Raw genomic sequence first — 17,635 nt, 5'->3', positions numbered from 1 at the left:
TCCCCAGACCCCTGCTAATCTCTGTTGTCCTTGTGTGGTAAGTGAGTAAGGTTCACGAAGGAGATGAAGAGGCAGGAGGCTGGGGTCCTGGGCTCTTAGGACTCAGGGCAGAAGAGTACTCTTCGAGGCTTCAAAGGGTGGGAGGTGTGTGATGCCTGGAGAGGAGGGGTACCCTCCTTGGTGTCCTTCAGTGTACGTCTAGAGAGGGAGAAGGTCATTTTCCTGCCTCTGGAAAATGTTAGGGGGACCCCTGGCCCCCACTCATGCCTGATCTCCTTGTCACCCTTGTGGCCTCCAGGCTCCACTCCAGGTCCTGTCCTTTGATCTCCAGGAACCACCTTCATAGCCACCAGCTGGGCAGATCTTTTTCCCAATCTGTTGGGCCAGTCTTTCTGACACAGTGGTGCCACTGTTATAGCAAATAAATGGACAATGTCCCAGTAACCTTGACTGTGAGCTCAGGATGAGATTTCCCTTCCTTGAGTCTCTCTGCCCCACTGCCGCCCCCAGCATCATGTATGGGGGTGTGTGAAGTGGGGACTGAGGTGGAGGTATTTCTCTGGAAGAAAGGAATTCCTGTAATCTCCTGTGCTCTCTCCTTTTCTCTTTTTCCTTCTTCCACCTGTACTTGAGTCACAGCATACTTGGAAGGATGTGAGAGCTGGACTATAAAGAAAGCTATGTGCTAAAGAACTGATGCTTTTGAACTGTGGTGTTGGAGAAGACTCTTGAGAGTCCCCTGGACAGCGAGGAGATCCAACCAGTCCATCCTAAAGGAAATCAGTCCTGAATATTCATTGGAAGGACTGATGCTGAAACTGAAACTCCAATACATTGGCCACCTGACGCAAAGATTTGAGTCATTTGAAAAGACCCTGATGCTGGGAAAGTTTAAGGTGGGAGCAGAAGGGGATGACAGAGGATGAGACGGTTGGATGGCATCACCTACTCAATGGACATGAGTTTGAGTAAACTCTGAGAGTTGGTGATGGACAGGGAGGCCTGGCTTGTTGCAGTCCATGGGGTTGCAAAGAGTCAGACACAACTGAGTGACTGAACTGAACTGAACTGATACATGTAATTTCAGAAAAATACCGAAAACATAAGTATAGTTTACCACCAGAATACAGAGCTAGCACCTGTGTGTTTATCATCCAGGTGGAAAACAGAGCCTCTACCAGCACCCAGGCCCGAAGCCCCTGTGCCTCTCCCCACTCAGACCCCACCTCCCTGTGTTCACATCTACTCAGTGACCCTCCCCCACCCTCTCCTCTCTGGTTCCTACCTCCCACGCCCGTGGCCTCCATCCCACAATGTCAGTGTTTCCTGCCTCTCCACACTTCTCCAGGAGCCTCCCCACCTTACAGGCACTTTGGGATCTCCTCTCTCTCTTCTTTCTCCCCTCTCCTCCTGCATCCTAGGAATGGAGGTTCCAGAGCTGATTCCCCAGAGGAAGAGTCTGTAAGTGTGGCAGTAGCCAGTAGCAAGGTCCCATCCCTTGATCATGAGGACACCCTGTATGTTTGTGGGCTCCACCCTGGACCTGGCATTACGGCCTTGATATCTGATCCTCTCTGAGGCCAAAGTCCTTGGTTATTTAATGGGGAGAGAAATGTCCATGTCAGCGCGTATTTTGGGTGAAATTCCAACTTTGATTTTGACACCGAATGGACACCAGCTTGTGTGCACAGCACTCACCCACTGCTGGGAGCCTAAAGAGAGCCTGGGCAGGTCTCTGGTAAGGAGGTCAAAGGGGAGCTCAGGTGTCCAGTCATCAGCCCGGTGGCCACACTGGGTCATGACCACTGTTTCCTCTCCAGTTCTGCACAGGGAAGGCAGAGGATGCATTGTGGTCTGAGTCAGACAGAGGTGGCTGCCCTGGTCCAGTGAGGGGGTGAAGGTGGTTTCTGAGCAGCTCTGGGGTCAGGCTCGAGGGTACAGCAAGGATTAGAGGAGAGGAGAGCGCTGGAACCCCGCCTGTATCTCAGTTTTCCATCTTTTCTCTCCATGTCTCCTCTCTACAGCTCATTGATGCAAACATCCTGTTGCTGCTGCTGCTAAGTTGCTTCAGTCATTTCCGCCTCTGTGCGACCCCATAGACGGCAGCCCACCAGGCTCCCCCATTCCTGGGATTCTCCAGGTGAGAACACTGGAGTGAGTTGCCATTTCCTTCTTCAATGCAGGAAAGTGAAAATTGAAAGTGAAGTCGCTCAGTCATGTCCGACTCTTATCGACCCCATGGACTGCAGCCCACCAGGCTCCTCCATCCATGGGATTTTCTAGGCAAGAAAACATCCTGGAAAGTTGATAATCGCTTCTTCCATTTCCTGTTCATTTCTAGTTGATATAAAATGTGCTTTCATTTTAGTATAGTTTGAAATTTACCAAAAAGTAGCAAAGTTAGTAGAGAGTTACTATATAGCCCACACTCTGTGAGGACATTTTATGCCACCATCATACAGTCCTCACAGCTGATGATGACCAATATTGATACAGTGTTACTAAACTCCAGAATTTATTTGGACTTCATTAGTTTTCCTTTAACCTGATCCAGGATCCTATGAAAGACACATATTAAGTCTGAATTGTGTCTCCTTCAGGCTCCTCTGGCTGAGACAGTCACACAGACTTCTTTTATTCTTGATGACTTTGATGTTTTGGGGAGTACTGCTCAGAGACATAGTAGAACATCTTTTGATTTGACTGGGGCAAAGGGTTTTGGGAAGAGGACCACAGAGATGAGTGACATTCTCCAGTCACCAAGGGTACACACTGTCCACTGGGATATCACTAATAAGTTCACTTCATCACCTGGCTAAGGTACATTTCCCAGGTTTCTGTGTGAACTTCTATTTTTACTTTCCCACTCCTCACCCTGTGATCTTTAGAAGAAAGTCACTATGTGCAGCCCACACTTAGGGGCGCTCTGATATGCACATTGGTGTACAGTTCAGCTCAGTTCAGTCGCTCAGTCGTGTCCGATTCTTTGCCACCCCATGAATCGCAGCATGCCAGGCCTCCCTGTCCATCACCAACTCCCTGAGTTCACCCAAACTCATGTGCATCGAGTCGGTGATGCTATCCAGCCATCTCATCCTCTGTCATCACCTTCTCCTCCTGCCCCCAGTCCCTCCCAGCATCAGGGTTAGGTGTGTGCAAATATAAGTTTTCAAATGAGTTGGAGAAATACTAGATTCATCAGTGGACAGGATGGAGAGTTTCTGGGTAGCTTCCTTAGAAACTGCTGACTCTCATTTCTCAAGGCTGCGCTGCTTCCTATTCCTGCCCCAGTGAGTGAGGGTTTCTGCTGCTCTGCGTCCTTCTGCTGCTCCAACCTTGGCGTCACCAGTTCTTGGACTGTAGATGTGCCATCAGGTGTGATGCACGTTACTGTCTTTGTAATTTACATTTCCTAACAACATAAGATGTTTAGCATCTTTTCATATACATTTCCATTGTTATACCTTCTACAAGAGGTGTCTGTTCAAACTTTATTTTTAAAGACTTATTTTCATTTTGTTGAGTTGAAGACTTCTATGTATATTCTAAAACACGTCCTTTATCAGATATGTGAATTGACAATAATTTCTCCCAGGCTGTGGCCTGACCTCTTCTACTGATCTAACAGTATTCATTAATGAACAGTATACTTTTCTGGAAAGAAAAATGAGAAATTTCTAACTGCACTTGTTTCTGAGTAGAGGACTTGAGTGAATGGGGAATGAGGGGAAGAACATGGATTATTTATTTTTGTATATGCTTGAGTATCTCTTCAATTCTCTTGTGTGCTGGTAAATAATGCTTTCAAAAATTACATGAAAATCCCTTACATTTGTAAGCACTTGACAGATCACCCTCAGCTCATACACTAGGATGTACATTCTGATCCTCTAGCTGGGCTGGAGCTCACCTCGCTTCTGTGTTATTCTCCTGTTAGACATAAGTCATCTCACAGAAGATCAGCATCAGACAAGGACATCTGAGTGCATGACACAGAGAGACAAAACAAGAACACGACAGCATTCTGTACAAGCTCAGACCAACCAGGCAGCACGGTGCCCCTCACCGTGGACCAAACCTCTCCCTGTGCTGATCCAGAGACCACTGCTTCCTCCCAGTCACAGCTGTATCCTCGCTCTAGTCTGCCCTCCCTATAGGAGAGGCTCACTGAGGTGCCCAGGCATAGAATTGCCCCCACTTCCTGACCACACCCAATCTAGAGTGAGCCAGTCTCGCATAGACGCTTCTCAAAATCAAAGCCCACATCCTCTATATCAGCGGTCCTCAACTTTTTGGCACCAGGAACTGATTTCATGGAAGACAACTGTTCCATGGATCAGGGGTGGGAGGAATGGTTTCAGGATGATTCAAGCACAGCATTTTTATTGTACACTTTATTTCTAATATACTATTGGCACTGATCTGACAGGAGGTACCGGGCCAAGCTCAGAGTTTGGGGACTCCTGGCTGTATGTGTTCTAACACTTTTCAAGGACACTACCTATCGTCTCTGATACTGTGTAATCTCCCTCGCTGTATCCAGTATAAATCCAACTTGATTGCCCACAGATTTGCTTCTGATGGTCTTTGGCTGAAGAACATTCAGACATGTTACCTGTTCGCCAAAAACTTTTAAGTATCTCCATTGGAACAGGGGCATATGTTTGTAGCCTGTGAGTGTCTGATTGACATAGGAAACATTTTTCTATTTTGATGGCTTTTAATCTTTGGGTCCTAAAACTCTTCATTCCACAAGTATAAAAAATTCATGTATATTTTTGTCTAGGAGAGAGGGGTCCAAGGGTGAAGAGAAGCAGAACGGATTGAATTTGGGAAGAAACTATAGCAGAAGCAGTAAGTAAAAAGTAATAAGGTGGTGAATTCTAATATTCTTCTTTACAACTTTCTAAGTATGTACAAGTCTTACAAAGTATTGATATCTGTTGTGTTCAATGAACACTTTCTTTTGGGCTACATGAAGACTTCTGTGTCTCCTTATGTTTACCAGGTTAAGGAAAACACCAAGAGATCAAGGATTATATATAGTGATGAGCAGTTTTGAACACTTACAACCTTAAGGTGATAAACCATGGTTTGGCTAATGTCTGAACACTCTATCTGTTAAAATACACATTAAAGAAACTTTCAGAGCACGCTGTATTTAAAGATATATCTAAGACCTGCACAGACAAATCCATAACTTCAATATTAAGATTATTTTAACGTGCATCAACCTATGAGTCACACAGTATCTTTTAGGGGAAAGAGACAGGAGATTAATTAACAACATTCTACATATGCACTGACCAATATGCTAGCTAGTAGCCACATATTGCTATTTAAATTAAATAAAAGTGCTCAGCACAACAGTCACTTTAAGGTGCTAAATAGCCTCATGTAGCTACTGGCTACCTGACTGGACAGCACAGACATAGAACAATTCTTTCAGCACAGGATGTTCTGTTGGAATGGACGGCTCTTCATTATTTGTGGGCCTCGAGTCAGGTGCACTAGACCACGTGAGTTGAAAGGGCCAATATTATTTTTCTTAGACACTACGTCAGATTTCTGTCTGGGATATGAATACACATTAAGCTGGTGTGTAACAAAATCAAACTAGGTTATGAGTGGGTCTGGCCCCTTCAGGTACAAACTGTTCCCAGTTCCTAAGGGGAAACACCTGTCCCCCCACCTTCCTTCCCAGATTGAGGACACTCTCTGGCATCACTTTCTAGGCGGTAAGTTCTCTCCTAGAGCAGCCCAGGCACAGGGCCCTCAGTTAAGTTTGGGGAGGCAGGGAGTCCAGCTCAGGTAAAAGCATTTTCCAAAATGAAGAGGAGCCAAAGGCAGGGATCAGTTGAGAGACGCCCTGGTTCCTTCAGAACAGCAGTTCTCAGAGTGTGGTCTGTGGAATCCTTGATGTCACTGAGACCCTTTCATGAGATCCCTGAGGTGAAAGCTACTTTCATAGCATCACTCAGATATTATTTGACTTCTCACTGTGTTGACATTTGCTTTGATGTATAACAGCAGTAATGGAGACTATGGTAGCAAACTTAACTAGTAATTATTTCCTCAAAACTTTCTTGCAGAAAAAAAGAAAACTAATAATCAGGTTTGCTTTAAAACATCCAGAATGACACATTAAAAATTCTTATCTGTCCTTAATAACCAAAATGGAAAAAAATACGAAAAAGAATATATCTATACACATGTATAAGTGAATCACTCTGCTGTACAGCACAAATTAACATTATAAATCAAATATCCTTCAATAAAATAAAATTTTAAAAATAAACTAAAAAATGCTTATGTTTCCTAATCATCAGTCTTAAATACACATTTTAAAAGTATCTTCTGTGATGACATGGAAAGTACACATCGAGCACTTCTACTACATTTCAAAGTCCTATGGCCCAAGAAAAAACTGTGTGATCTGAACTACCCTCTTTTTCACAGAAAACAACTGTTATTGAAAGAATGAATGAGCAGAAACATCTGTATAATTTAGTGAAACAATCTATTACTTTGTAAAAATCTTATATTAGTATTAGAGATGTTCAATGAGCAAAATAGGCTTATGGATTTTAATGTAACAGAAGAGAAAATAGTCAATGATATTGTTTCAGGTCCACTGTGGAAAACCCTTTGAGAAACTACAATTTGTACAGTTTTAGTTTTGTATCCAAGATGAACACCCACAATTATCTGGAAATATTATTAAAAAATACTACTCCTACCTATGTGCGGACTTTTTCACTTTCACAGACTACCGTCAAAATAACAGATTCAATGCAGACGCAAACCTGAAAATCCAATGGTCTTCTAGTGAAAGAGACAGGAAAGAACTTGGGAGAAATGTAAAAAGCTCTATGCTTCTCACCACCCTGTTTATTCTGGGAAATAGTTATTCACATTAAACACATGGGTTATTAATATTATTTAAATAAACAAAAATGTTTAAAGTATATTATTCGTAGTATGGAAAATATGCATGGAAGTGTTCACATAATACTATCCTTAGGGTCATCACTAATTTGTAAGATTGTGTAGATATTTTAATCAAAATCACAAACAGCCCCAGAGCTAGGACTCAGGGAGACAGTGGGACAAAGAGCTCTTGGAGGGGAGTTCAGTTCAGTTCAGTCACTCAGTCATGTCCAACCCTTTGTGACCCCATGGACTGCAGCATGCCAGGCCTCCCTGCCCATCACCATCTCCTGAAGCTTGCTCAGACTCATGTCCATCGAGTCAGTGATGTCATCCAACCGTCTCATCCTCTGTCATCCCCTTCTCCTCCTGCCTTCAATCTTGCCCAGCACAGGGGTCTTCTCCAATGAGTCAGTTCATCCCATCAGGCAGCCAAAGTATTGGAGCTTCAGCTTCAGTATCAGTCCTTCCAATGAAGAGTCAGGACCGATTTCCCTTCAGATCGACTGGTTTGATCTCCTTGCAGTCCAAGGGACTCTCAAGAGTCTTCTCCAACACCACAGTTCAAAAGCATCAATTCTTCAGTACCCAGCTTTCTTTACGGTCCAACTCTCACATCCACACATGACTACTGGAAAAACCATAGCACCATAGCTTTGACTAGACGGACCTTTGTTGACAAAGTAATGTCTCTGCTTTTTAATATGTTGTCTAGGTTGCTTGTAGCTTTTCTTCCAAGGAGCAAGTGTCTTTTCTTTTTTTTTTTTTCTAATTTTATTTTATTTTTAAACTTTACATAATTGTATTAGTTTTGCCAAATATCAAAATGAATCCACCACAGGTATACATGTGTTCCCCACCCTGAACCCTCCTCCCTCCTCCCTCCCCGTACCATCCCTCTGGGTCGTCCCAGTGCACTAGCCCCAAGCATCCAGTATCATGCATCGAACCTGGACTGGCAACTCGTTTCTTACATGATATTTTACATGTTTCAATGCCATTCTCCCAAATCTTCCCACCCTCTCCCTCTCCCACAGAGTCCATAAGACTGTTCTATACATCAGTGTCTCTTTTGCTGTCTCGTACACCAGGTTATTGTTACCATCTTTCTAAATTCCATATATATGCGTTAGTATACTGTATTTATGTTTTTCCTTCTGGCTTACTTCACTCTGTATAATAGGCTCCAGTTTCATCCACCTCATTAGAACTGATTCAAATGTATTCTTTTTAATGGCTGAGTAATACTCCATTGTGTATATGTACCACAGCTTTCTTATCCATTCATCTGCTGATGGACATCTAGGTTGCTTCCATGTCCTGGCTATTATAAACAGTGCTGCGATGAACATTGGGGTACACGTGTCTCTTTCCCTTCTGGTTTCCTCAGTGTGTATGCCCAGCAGTGGGATTGCTGGATCATAAGGCAGTTCTATTTCCAGTTTTTGAAAGAATCTCCACACTGTTCTCCATAGTGTCTTTTCATTCCATGGCTGCAGTCACCATCTGCATGATTTTGGAGCCCCCAAAAATAAAGTCTGCCACTATTTCCATTGTTTCCCCATTTATTTGCCATGAAGTGATGGGACCAGATGCCATGATCTTAGTTTTCTCAGTGTTGAGCTTTAAGCCAACTTTTTCACTCTGCTCTTTCACTTTCATCAAGAGGCTCTTTAGTTCCTCTTTGCTTTCAGCCATAAGGGTGGTTGTCATCTTCTTATCTGAGGTTATTGATATTCTCTTGGCCATCTGATTCCAGCTTGTGCTTCATCCAGTCCAGCATGTCACATGATGTACTTTGCATGTAAGATAAATGAGCAGGGTGACAATATACAGGCTTCCTTTCCCAATTTGGAACCAGTCTGTTGTTCCATGTCCAGTTCTAACTGTAGCTTATTGACCTGCATACAGATTTCTGAAATAGGCAGCTCAGGTCGTCTGGTATTCCCATCTCTTGAAGAATTTTCCACTGTTTGTTTTGATCCACACAGTCAACGGCTTTGGCATAGTCCATAAAGAAGAAGTACATGTTTTCTCTCTTGCTTTTTCGATGATCCAGGGGATGTTGGCACTTTGATCTCTGGCTCCTCTGGCTTTTCTAAATCCACCTTGAACATCTGAAAGTTCAGGGTTCGGGTTCTGTTGAAGCCTGGTTTGGAGAATTTTAAGCATTACTTTGCTAGCGTGTGAGATGGGTGCAATTATTGGGTAGTTTCAACATTCTACCTAGCAGGAGGGGAGGGATCAGGGCAAAGTCCCAGGTGCCTGGAGGGCAAGCCGCTCAGGATCTCAGGATCAAGGGCGGTGTCTGGGGCTGGAACGCTCCATGTTGGGGATTCCCCTTCTCCTCGAGTTTCACTGAATCTCTCACAACTTGTGTTTAGCCCTGCTGCCTGGACCCTCATGATGCGGCTCCAGTTCTCACTGCCACTAGGTGCCCGGTTTCTAGAAAAACCAATCAGCGGATCCCGGTTATAAAGTCTCCACCGACCCGCCCAGACGCTGCTTCTTCCCAGACCCAGAGGATGCGAGTCATGGGGCCGCGAACCCTCCTCCAGCTGCTCTCGGGGATCCTGGTCCTGATCGAGACCCTGGCTGGTGAGTGCGGGGTCGGGAGGGAACGGCCTCTGCGGGGAGGGGCGAGGGGACCGCCCGGGAGTCTAGGGCACTACCCCAGGGAACGAGCAACCCCGACGCCCCTACCCAGACCCGCCCCCTCCCCGGGTCCCGTCCTGTCCCTCCCTTGCATCCCGACCTTCTTTTCTACCCCTTTCAAAGTTCGGACAGGTTTTCGACCGCTTCCATCTCGCTGGCCCTACGCCCCCTCCTCCCTCCCGGGTCCGTTACCTCGGACCCGGGACCCGCGCCGGGAGGAGCTCCGGCCCGGTCTCACCCCTCCCCGCCCCCAGCCTTCCACTCCCTGAGGTATTTCTACACCGCCGTGTCCCGGCCCGGCCTCGGGGAGCCCCGCTTCATCATCGTCGGCTAAGTGGACGACACGGAGTTCGTGCGGTTCGACAGCGACGCCCCGGATCCGAGGATGGAGCCGCGGGCGCGGTGGGTGGAGCAGGAGGGGCCCGAGTATTGGGATCAGGAGACGCGAAAGGCTAAGGACGCCGCACAGACTTTCCGGGCGAACCTGAACAGCCTGCGCGGCTACTACAACCAGAGCGAGGCCGGTGAGCGACGCGGGCCCGGGTCCGGGTCACGACCCCCATCCCCAGGGACCGGCGGGGTCGCCCGAGTCTGCGGGTCCGAGGGTCACCCCAACATTGCGGAACACACCCGACCCCCACCCGGGGGGAACCGGCGGGGCTTGACCCGGTTTCATTTTCAGTTTGGGTTTAATCACCGCGGGTGGTCGGGGCGGGTCAGGGTCTCACACCCTCCAGCTGATGTACGGCTGCGACGTGGGGCCGGACGGGCGCCTTCTCCGCGGGTATGAGCAGTACGGCTACGACGGCAGAGATTACATTGCCCTGAACGAGGACCTGCGCTCCTGGACCGCGGCGGACACGGCGGCTCAGATCTCCAAACGCAAGGTGGAGGCGGCCGGTGATGCGGCGCGTGTGAGGATCTACCTGGGGGGGCCGGTGCGTGGAGTCGCTCCGCAGATACCTGGAGACCGGGAAGGAAACGCTACTGCGCGCAGGTACGAGGGGCGCGGGGCCGCCCTGATCTCCCCTCGGGCTGGAGCTGGCTTCCCACGAGAAGAAAGTGGTGTCCTTGTGGGAGCAGCGCCCCAGGTTCTTGTCCCGAGAGCGAGGAAATCCGCCCGGGTTTTCATATTCTGTACAAGACAGTCACCAGTGGCCCCACTTCTCTGAAGGACAATCAAGGAATCCAGTGTCTTTGACGAAGAAGCAGGAAACAAACCATCCCTGAAATAGCTGGTCAGCGGTGCCCTGTGACCCTGGCCGCCATCTTGTGATCCATGACTTTCTCTCTCAAGGCCTGTTCTCACCCTGAGAACCCCCTGACTTCAGCTTTCCTGAGTCATTCAGCCTTCACCAGACTCAGGACCTTTACTCTGTATTCTCCCCCTCACATTTTTAGAGCTCCTATTCTAGTCTCTCATTGGAGAAATTTCCAAGGACTAACGTAGATCATCCCTGATCTCTGATTTGAGGAATTTATCTAGCTCTTGTGCTGCTTTTTTCAAAACCATGCTCCTAAACGTTCCATAGCTCAGAGGGTGAAAAAATTTCATAATAAGTCTGGGGATCTGATGTACAGCCTGGTGACTATAGTTAATAATAATTCTGTATTGTATACTTTAAAATTGATCTTAATCATTCTCATCACCCCTGTCAAACACACACACACATAAGGTAAGTTGATGAATATATTAACTTCACAGTGTACATACATATCAAAGCAACATGTAGTACACTCTAAATGTGCACAATTTTTGTTAAGTATACCTCAGTAAAGCTGGGGGAAAAAATCACTGTTCTGTCCTTTCTCAGGATGGTCACATGATGCTGCTTCAGTGACCCATGGAGGTAACACAAACTATGACTTTTCTGATTCTTCCTCAGACCCTCCAAAGGCACATGTGACCCATCACCCCATCTCTGACCGTGAGGTCACCCTGAGGTGCTGGGGCCTGGGCTTCTACCCTGAGGAGATCTCACTGACCTGGCAGTACAATGGGGAGGACCAGACCCAGGACATGGAGCTTGTGGAGACCAGGCCTTCAGGGGACGGAAACTTCCAGAAGTGGGCAGCCCTGGTGGTGCCTTCCGGAGAGGAGCAGAGATACACGTGCCGTGTGCAGCACGAGGGGCTTCAGGAGCCCCTCACCCTGAGATGGGGTAAGGAGGGGGATGGGGCTGGAGCGTCCTCTCAGATAAAGCAAGAGCCCTTCAGGACTCAGTTCAGCAAGGTCAGGACTCAAGCCTGAGGTCAGGGCCTCTTCCCTTGCCTCCACAGAACCTCCTCAGACCCCCTTCCTCACCATGGGCATCATTGTTGGCCTGGTTCTCCTCGTAGTAGCTGTGGTGGCTGGAGCTGTGATCTGGAGGAAGAAGCGCTCAGGTAGGGAAGGGAGGGAGGGATCTGAGTTTTCTTGTCTCAGTGGGGGTTTCAAGCCCAGGTAGTTTACCTGCCTGGTTACTAGAAGTATGCCCACACATGCATGGAGTCTGGAGCTGATGCTAACATTTTGCTTTTCTAAAGCATGTATGAAAATGAAAGAGAAAATTTTCACCTTCCTAATTCCAGTTAGGGACCAGGTTTCCAGCACTTGAAGGTCAGAAGGGAGGTCCTTGCTGAGGACAGACCTCCAGGAGGGCAGGTGGCCCCGTCCTTACACGTCTCCCTTCTCTGTGTTCCTGATCCTAGCATGAGTTTTGACCACAGTTCCAGAAAGTTCTCTGAGGTCCAGGACTAGGGGTTCCTGTAGGGTCTCATGACTCAGCCTTCTCCCGGGCCTCTCACGTGATATTTTCTTCTCACAGGTGAAAAAGGACGGACCTACACCCAGGCTTCAAGTAAGTATGGAGGGGGTGATTCCTGAGACCCTTGTGAGGGTGCAGACAGGAGGCCATGGGGGGCTCACCCTCCTCAAAGTTCCTTCTCTAGTTTCTCTCCTGTGGGTTCTGACCATGTCCTGGTCTTGTTCCCCACCAGGCAGTGACAGTGCCCAGGGCTCTGATGTGTCTCTCACGGTTCCTAAAGGTGAGACCATGGAGAATCTAAATTGGAAGGGGGATTGGGGCAGAGGGGACACATTGGGCAGCAGGGATCTTTGAGTGGGACATGTGGGCATGTGGGGGGCTGTGGAGAATGTCAGCCCTTACGTGACTGACCTGAACTGGTTCCTGATTCTCTTCTCTAACAATGTGAGACAGCTGCCTTGTGGGGACTGAGTGATGCTTGGTCCTGCTTTGTGACATCAGATCCCCTGACCCCTCTTTCTGCAGCTGCATCTGAATGCATCTGTGCTCCTATTAGCATAACATGAGGAGATGGGGAGACTGGTGACCCCTGCCCACTGTGCCCCCTCCCCACCCTGAGCTGTGTTCTCCTCCCTGTTGGACTCCCGTGTTTCGGCAGAGGTGGGGCTGGGCCCTTTCTACCTTTGTCTTAACTTCATGTTGTGCTGAGAAATACTGAAAATAAGAATCTGGATGTGAATTTGTTTTTTCTAATTCATGTCATGAGGGTTGATGGGTTAATAAAGAAAAAGATTCTTAAAGTTTGAGACAGGAAAACAAACGGAAGCACTGAGAATCTTCCAGCATCTACATGTTTACTGTGCTGAGTCTGATGTCAGTGGGACCAGAGAAGGATACGAAGAGGTATGAGCCCTCTCCAGTGAGTTCTGAGTCTTTTGTGGGCTTTAGAGTGGTCACTGGTTGGATGGGTCATCTTCTCTGTTTCTTTGTCCTTTTCCCTTCAGTAGAAACTTGTCCCACCAGAACCTGTGATCACAGGGACTCACAGGCAATCCGGGAGCTCAGCCAGATTGGGAACAACTGAGGTCAGTGATCAGAGAGCACTCGAATTGGGGAGGAGTCTTAAATCCACACTTCAGCAGTTGTAGTTTCCTGGGAAGAAAAGGGCTAGAGATGCATGTTGGTTTCTCTACCCTGAGGTACATAGCCAGGTGGAAGACTGAAGAAGTGTTATCAGCTCAAAATAATGAAAATCAATGAATCCTGCTGTTTGAAACTATTACCTAAATGGATTTCTCACTCATTCCTTAGTGTAAACAACGGAATACAAATTTTTCTGTTACATAAATGAGAATTGTGTATATGTGTACTCATTTCATTTCAGGAAAAGCCACAGAATAAGCTTGAAGTTACACAGCCAGGAACAGAATCCACAGTCCTCCTAGGTGGGGTCCCACATTGGACCCACTGGCCTCAGCTGAGCGCAGATGTCACAACTCACACCACTGAACCCGAACTGGGCTGGGACTGCTTTCATTACTTCTCTTGGCAAATGGGTGCCACCTTTGCCAAATGCATTCTTCACTGTTGCAGCTTATGTCACCACACCCTGAGCCAGAGTCAGTATGTGGTCACCTCACTGTGGACTTATGCTGTGTCCACCTGCAAGAATGTTGGGGAAGCAAATTTTCCTCTCATATGGAGGGAGGTAGTCTCTGCCTTCAACCAGGGCACTTAAAGTCTGGGATTCCCCTAACATGGGAAGAGGGTACACTTAGTAGGTGTGGAGGTTGGGAATGAGAGATGGAAAAAGAATGACAAATGTCATTTTGGTTTTGGCTGTATTTGAACATTGCTACGGACCAATGACTCTTTGTGCCTCCCATTTCTCCCCTTTTAAATGTGTTTGAGGCTTCTCTGGTGGTCCACTGGTTAAAAATCTGCCTGCCAATGCAGGGAACATGGTTCAATCCCTGTTAGCAGAAGATCCCATGTGCTGCGGAGCAACAGAGCCCACTGGCCACAACTACTGGAGCCCACATGCTCTAGAGCCTGTGCTCTGCAACGAGAGAAGCCACCACAGCGAGAAGCCCCCGCTCTCCACTACTAGAGAAAGCCCTTTGCACAGCAATGAAGACCCGGCACTACCAAAAATAAATAGATAATTCTTTTTTAAAGTGTATGAAGGTTATGCCCGTCCCACCATTGTACATTAGACATGATACAAAGGGCAAGATTCCATTATTTTATATGGCAGACTAATATTCCTCTTACATTTTCATATCTGTTCAATCATTGATGGGCACTTAGGCTGTTTCTATATCTTGACTACTGTGGTAAGCAATACTTCAGTGCACATGGGGGTGGACATCTCTTTTCTCCCCTCTTATCAAGCTCCCTTTAATTGTTAACACAAAAATTTCCATGTTTCATAGTAAAACTGGCCCTGCACAGGTGTCTGATGAATGACCTTTTGACAACAGAGCCCCCTTTCCCCGTCATGCACCACCATGTTTTAACATGGGTCCCTGAAGAAGCAAGTAATTCAGATGCGGCTCTGAAGAGCAGATTACCTCACCTCTTTCGTGCCTCCAATGTCCTTTTCTCACGCCGAAGACCACCCTGCTTGGGGGATAGGGTGGGGGAGGAGGAGACAGGCATTTGGCTTGTAGGATCTTATTTCCCCCACCAGGGATTGAACTCGGGGCCCTTAGCAGGGAAAGTGCTGAGTCCTACTCACTGGACCACCAGGGAATTCCCCTGGCCTGCTTCTTTGTCCTGGAAATATCGCAAGCCCCTGGCCTTTGGGGAAGAAAACATTCGATCTGTCCTCCCGTCACCTCACTTGGCTGCCTTGTGACTAAATCCTTTTTCTGCTGCCAACCTTGGCATGTTGCAGTTTTGGCTCACTGCTAACTGGGCAGATGAACCTGTCTCAGTAACATCCTCACTTCCAGGAGGGCTCTAGGCTTTACAGCCTTGCCTTCTGCCTCCCACTTGCCTTCCAGATAGCAGCAGCGGAGGGAGGTGCAGGCAGAAGGGCTTCCTTTAGTAGAGGCTTGACTGGGTGGGGCGGGCGGGGCATGGCGCTGGCCAGTCAGAGGCACCTGAAGAAGAGCTTGGGGCCTCGGTCCAGGGTGCACCCTTGGGGCCCAGCTGGCAGGAGGGCATCACGGTCTTCAGCAGAGACAGCTGCTGCACCATAATCTTGTTCCAGACGCCCAGGCCCAAGGACCTGGACAGCACAGCCTGATGGGTGGAGGAAGCTGAGTCCTCGGGACCGATCCCGGAGGGCAGCCAGGAACTCCTCCAGGCCAGTTCAACTGACCTCAGGGTGGGCAGACAGGTGAGTGAGACCAGTGAGGAGCAGAGACGGAGACATCTGTTCAGAGCTCTTCAGGCCACGTTGCCCAGGTGGTTTGCCGACAGCTTCAGGTACCCCAGGCGCAGCCTTTTCAGATCAGGTAGCTGACCAGGGTCCATGAGGCCTGGGTCACTCTCACTAGCAGCTACAGTGCTTAGCTGCAGATGCAGGAGGCTGTGGGCCGGCAGGCTGCTCAGGGCCTGGGCTAGGGCAGTGTCGCCCAGGCCATTGTAGGACAGAGCCAGTGTCTTCAGGCACTGGGTGTCTTGGAAGGTGCTGCTCAGGGCCGCCTGGTGGTTCAGGGAAAAGCTGGGGCCTAAGTCACAGGCTTGGAGGTACACGGTGCTGAGCGAGCGGCAGACCCGCAGGATGGAGGCCAGAGCCTGGCCACAGCCATCCCACCAGGAGTTCCCCTAGCTGGTGGCAGACGGCGGCCTCATCCTGCAGCTGCTCACTCCTCTGTGCTCTAGCCTTGGTCTTGCTCAGCTGGCAAAACTTGTGGTCCAGCCTCATACTCAGGGGTTTGTTCACCCAGTCGCCCCACCCGGGGTTCTGGACATCCCACGTTCTCCATCGCCATGGCTGCCACATTTCTTTTTGAGTTAGTGTTTTCATTTTCTTCAGATAAACATCCAGAAGTAGAATTGCTAGATCACGTGGTAGTTCCATTTTTAATTTTTTGAGAGATCTCCATACTGCTTTCCATAAGGGCTGCTCTAATTTTATATTCCCACCAACAGTGCATAAGAGTTCCTTTTTCTCCACATCCTCGCTCACATTTGTAGAAGACTTTAATTATCTGGTGTATAATTATCCAGGGTATCTGGTGACTCAGACGGTAAAGCGTCTGCCTACAATGCGGGAGACCCGGGTTGGATTGCTGGGTTGGGAAGATCCCCTGGAGAAGGAAATGGCAATCCACTCCAGCACTCTTGCCTGGAAAATCCCATGGAGGGAGGAGCCTGATAGGCTACACTCCATGGTGTTGCAAAGAGTCAGACACGACTGAGCGACTTCACTTTCACTTTAATTAAAGTCCAGCTTATCAATTATTTCTTTCATGGATTGTGCCTTTGGTGTTGTATCTAAAAAGTCATTACCATACCCAGAATTCATCAAGGTTCTCCTATATCACCTTCTGGGTGTTGTATAGTTTAACATTTTACATTTAAGTCTATACTCCACTTTGAGTTAATTTCTGTGAAGGGTGTAAAGTCTGTGTGAGACTGATGTCCAGTTGTTCCAGCACCATTTCTTAAAGAGGTTATCTTTCCTCCATTTCATTGCCTTTTGTCAAAGGTCAGTTGACAATATTTATGTGGGTCTATTTCTAGGCCCCTTATTCTATTCAGTTGATCTACATTGTCCCTTAGCATCCACAGGGGATTAATTTCAGGGCCCCTCAAAGATACCAAAGTCTGTGGATGCTCAAGTCCGTTTTAAATGATGTCAACCGACACACATCTTCCTGTGTACTTTAAATCATCTCTAGGTTACTTCTAATCCCTGTAATACGATACCTGTAACTGCTATGGAAATGTTTGTAAATACAATGTAAATGCTATGTGAATAGTTTCCAGTGTGTAGTAAACTCAAATTTTGCTTTGGGGAACTTCTGAGAATTTTTTTTTTTTTCATGTTGGGGGCAGTGCTTTGCCCTGTTTCCTCTCTTTGATGAATTCTAGAAGAACTGGTAATTTTTCAGCTCATTCAGGTTTTTACTTGTCTTAAGGACAGAAAGGTGATTTCCAACTGCTTATGTGTAGAACTGAAACCAGAAACTCCCCAAAGATCTTTTCACGGAACTTCCATTTTCCGTTTCTAGAAAAGATGGGCTATAGTATACGGACAAATCCTTCCACTGAAAAGAGGTAAAAATACTATGTTAAACTCAAAAACCATCTTCTTAAAAGCATCAATGAGTTGACAAGATAGTAAT

General features: G+C 47.5%; 1 long non-coding RNA gene and 1 pseudogene across 1 annotated transcript; both read left to right on the top strand.

Annotated features, from left to right (window-relative positions):
* Positions 1 to 9,421: 9,421 nt before the first annotated feature.
* Positions 9,422 to 14,509, top strand: LOC133236938 (BOLA class I histocompatibility antigen, alpha chain BL3-7-like; annotated as a pseudogene).
* Positions 13,134 to 13,680, top strand: LOC133236952 (uncharacterized). Its single transcript, XR_009733080.1, has 2 exons — positions 13,134 to 13,235; positions 13,337 to 13,680. It is a non-coding gene; the product is annotated as an uncharacterized LOC133236952 (long non-coding RNA).
* Positions 14,510 to 17,635: the final 3,126 nt, after the last annotated feature.

This window comes from Bos javanicus, chromosome 23 (assembly GCF_032452875.1).
Source record: "Bos javanicus breed banteng chromosome 23, ARS-OSU_banteng_1.0, whole genome shotgun sequence".
Classification (NCBI taxonomy): Eukaryota; Metazoa; Chordata; class Mammalia; order Artiodactyla; family Bovidae; genus Bos; species Bos javanicus.
Note: the sequence above shows the minus strand (reverse complement) of the source record. Positions and strands in the feature narration are given on the sequence as shown.